The sequence below is a fragment of the Canis aureus genome, chromosome 25 (assembly GCF_053574225.1).
Source record: "Canis aureus isolate CA01 chromosome 25, VMU_Caureus_v.1.0, whole genome shotgun sequence".
Taxonomy (NCBI): domain Eukaryota; kingdom Metazoa; phylum Chordata; class Mammalia; order Carnivora; family Canidae; genus Canis; species Canis aureus.
In genome coordinates, this window is record NC_135635.1 from 23,140,416 (window position 1) to 23,145,047 (window position 4,632).

The 4,632-nt window shown below is 34.3% G+C and overlaps 1 pseudogene; it reads right to left on the reverse strand.

Annotated features, from left to right (window-relative positions):
* Positions 1-3,865: 3,865 nt before the first annotated feature.
* Positions 3,866-4,386, reverse strand: LOC144297630 (large ribosomal subunit protein eL21 pseudogene; annotated as a pseudogene).
* Positions 4,387-4,632: the final 246 nt, after the last annotated feature.

Sequence of the window (4,632 nt, forward strand, 5' to 3'; positions counted from 1 at the left end):
GGCATTAATCAACCTTGAAACAGACATGGGTAAATAACACTTTTAATTCATCTACTTCAAAATCCTGTGACATTAACCCAGAAACCTAGGTAACTACTTGATGGGCAGTTTAAAAACCAAGAACTTGCTTCCCCAACTAGTTCTCTGCCTAGTTCAGTGGCTTTTTAGTCCTACCACACTGATAAATGGGATGAAATTTTGAAAAATTAGAATACACTAAAAATAAATTTTAACTGTGATTATTAACATGTATTTTATACATGTGTGGGAGTGATGAGGGGGGTCACTGCAAAGTTCTATTGTTTTGTTTCCAAGACTAAGAAAGAACAAAGAAAATGTGCCCTGATAGCCCAAGTTTATTTTCAGTTCAACTTCAAAGAAGGAAAACCTGCTTTTCTAGGGAACTGCAGGAGGGCTGCTCTACTGTCCTGCCTTGAAAACCTGTCTCCCACATAAATCAGCTGTGTTGACATAGAGCACTTCCCTGTAAGAAACTACAATTTCTTTTTCTATTTCCTGCTTATCTTTCATGCATGGCATTAATCAAACCTAGATAGGATGAAAAATTATGGGCTACTTACCTTTGTAATTTTATACATCATTCATTTTTTTGTCCAAAAAATAGGACTGAAGTAACTATGTTGATCTAGGGTATGGTCTGTAGAGGCAAGCCAAAGGGCTCTATCTTGTCCAGTTCATCTTTTTCTCTTGTCAGAGACTTAGATGAAGATATAAAGGAATGTTTGTCAAATCTGCTTTTGAGCATAATTTTCAAACTTAAGAAAATCCCATGTATGATGGTGTTAAGATCCGGAAAAGCAAAAACTCCAGCATATGCAAAGAAGGGGCAAATCTAAAAACAAAAAACTTAATATGGGCAAATTTGAAACTTAAGAAGACTTGAGTCTCTTTTTCTGTTTCTGTCTGAGTCTCTCTTTCTCACACACACACCCCTATAGGCTGGCTTATTGGAACTTGTATGACAAAGATTTGAGGATTTGATTTCAATAAAAGCTGGCAGTATGATGTAGCTGCTGAGAAAGCTAATGTACTATTGAGTGTGGTAATAGACCTATCATGGTTTGAATGAGGGAAGCGATTGTCCTACTCTGGGAGCTGATTGAAACAATCCTGGTGTGTTGCATTCAGCTCTGAGAATCTGGGAAATACAGACAAATTAGACTATATTCAAAGAGAAATAGTCCTTGGATGAGAAAACTCAAAACAGTTTTCTGTGAGTTTCATCTAAAGGAACTGGGAATATTAGCCTAGAGAAGAGAAGATTCTTGGGCAAAGATGGTTAGCTTCAAATTTTTCATTAGATATCTAAAAGGGTATGATGCCAAAAAGAAATCAGATATGTTCTCATGAATGGCAATGCTAGAGCTAATAAGCGGATGTTATAAAGAAGAGATATTGGCTCAATATAAAGAAATATTGACTGTCTGAAATTAAAGTAGGTCATTTTAGAGAAGTTCCCCATTTGGGGAATTAAAGGATAGGCTGGAAAACCACTGGGTTGGATGCTAAATAATTCAACATCAGAAACATAAATGTATCAAATAATATTTAAGGCCTGGAAGACAGTATAATATAGCCAGTATAGTTATATTCTCTGAAAAACAAATCAGATCTAACATTTAGAGTCTCTTTGATACTGAAAAAATACATAATCTCTTTGTTCCCTACTCCTCATCTGTGAAATAAAAATAAAATAAATCAACTCAGGATTACTGGGAAGATTAAATAAGAAATACATATACAAAAAAAAAAAAAAAGAAATACATATACAGTACAGAATAATTAGTGATGAGTACAGAATAATTATTTAATAAATGATGTTTTGCTTTATTTTAAGATTTAGGTCCATCCCAGTTCTCACAGCTGGGAATCATTTGTAACAAAATTTGTTTGACTTGGGCAATTTTCACTTTGTGTCCTCTTTCAATATTCTCTACTGCTACTATGCTTGGTTATCTATCTATCTATCTATCTATCTATCTATCTATATCTATCTAATCTACCAATCTATCCATCTATCCATCTATCCATGACCTATCTATCATCTACCTGTCATGTATCTATCCCGCTTAGCACAATACAGAAGTTAATGAAGAAGCCCAAGGACTCATTCATACTCTGATGACTAACATGATTCTATAGTTATATTCTATTAAGTAGCTAAAAAGTTTTTATTTCTTATGAGTATTAATGTTACCTTGGGAAAATGCAGGAGAGAAATAGCAAATTTATAGGTCTTCATATCAACCTTATAACAAGCTCCTCACATATAATTTGCACCCCATTAATTAACATGGAGTGTTTTTTAATCATTGCTTCTGATGTGGCCTATTAAAACATAAAGAGGACTACATGGAGGAGCTAGAACTTTCGAAAGGTGAGAAACAGGCAGTAGGGAGATGTTTTTCTCATAAGAAGACAGAGAGATGATGCAGTCAGGCTAGTGGACAAGGAAGGAGTATAGAGAGATTTAATCACAGAGCATCCTAGCATTCAAGAATGGAACCACATGTTTGTAGCATGCATCATCTTCTCTAAAGATATAATCCTTGCATTCAAGAAAAAATATATGTATATGTATATATATGTGTATGTAGATGTAGATGGTGTGTGTGTGTGTGTGTTGTGTTTGTATACAGGACTAGCTTCATGACTAGCTTCATGAATATGCAACCTGTACAGGGCTCCATGCTTAGAAGAGTTATGTACTTGGTTCAATGATCAACTGTTGGAGTATTAAAATTCTTAGTAATTTTTGAGCATAGAGCACATATTTTCACTCTATAAAGGGTCCCACCAATTAGGTACATGTGTGTGAGTGTTTGTGTAATCTTAGAAGCAAAGTTACCTTACCATTTGTCTAATTGAACATTTCTTCCCACTTCCATTTTTACCTCATATTTCATGCTATAATATGGATATCTCATTATTCACTGGTTTTGCTTTCATTTTTCAAATGAAAAATGAAAATATTTTCATTGTTTTTTGACAAAAAACAACACAGTAGTGAATATTTGATGTACATCTTTCTAGTTTTTGAAAGAAATATGAATATATATGTACATATATATTATTACTTTTTTACATATGTTTGATCATGCAATAAATATTCACTCTTGTTTCACTTGATAACTTGTATTAGAGATCCTTATATGTATGTACATATCAGCCCTCATTGTTTCTGAAAATTACTAGTAGTAGTTTAGCAGGCCAATCATTAGTTCTTATAGTAACCTAAACTGATTTGTCTGGACCGGAAGAGCTGGATTATTTTAATGCAATAGGTCGTCTTCTGTTATTTTTGCATATTTGGGGCTTCAGCTGTCTTGTCTATGTTTATCCTAGTTTTTGAAGATTATTCTTTCTAATAGAAAGATGGGAACAATGTAGAAATGATGTCATTCTCCTTCCATACTCTCATCTGTCAGAATTATATTATCTTGCAAGAGACTTTATTCTTTCTTTTACTTTTTCTGTTCAGTAGCTAAAAATATTATTTGGTTACTTCATGAGTTTTTTTTTTCCTTTCCCAATAATCTCAGCTTATTCTGGGCTTTCCATTTTTCTGACATTATTTTTAAAAATTCATGTCATTCTTTCATATTATTCTTTTTTTTTAAGTTTTTTTTTTAAATTCCAGAGAGTTAACATATAATGTAATATTAATTTCAGGTGTACAATATAGTGATCCAACACTTTCATGTAATACTTAGTCCTCACAGCAAGTGCACTTCTTAATCCCCATCATCTATTTCACCCATCCCCCCAACCCATCTCACCTCCTGTAACTCTTTCTTATCTCACTTACTTTTTTTTTTTTTTTTTTACAATCCTGAGATCTTTTATTTTCATTACAGTTATCATGCCATGAATTCATAGGGAATGGGTTCCAGCAGTTCAGGCTCCTTTCCATTGGTTCTCACAAAGTGTGCTTCTCTGGGTGGGGCAGGCTGGCTTCAGTTGGACCCAAGTACCTTTCTCTTTGGCTTCCTTCTTTTTCTGATCATTTTCCTTCACAAGCTTCAGGAAGCTATCTCGGCTCTTTGAGTGTTTAATATGCTCAATGCGAACATTAATTCTCTTGGCAAGAATCTTGCCCTTAACTTGTTCGTTTACAACAATGCCAACAGCATGCTGAGTAACATTGTAGACTCTTCCAGTTTTGCCATGGTAACATTTGTGGGGCATTCCTTTTTGAACAGTGCCCATTCCCTTGATGTCCACAATATCACCTTTCTTATAGATTCGCATGTATGTGGCCAAAGGAACAACTCCATGTTTTCTAAAAGGCTTAGAGAACATATAGCAGGTACCTCTCCTCTTTCCCTTTGTGTTGGTCATTTTGGCGAATTACTGGAAGATGGCGGTTCCCGCCAAAAGGCCTTATCTCACTTCCTTTGTAATATATGCTTATCTTCTTCAAATCTAAGCTCAGATAGTTCCCTGAGTTACATTATATGTCTCCCCTGCTTTATCCTCATTGAACTAATTAAAGTAAATACTGACTAAGGTAACACTGTAGAGAATTCTACTCAACCCATATCCAAACATTTGTTAGAATCTCTGATAATCATAAACATATTGTCTTTGATCTTTAACACATCATGTTTT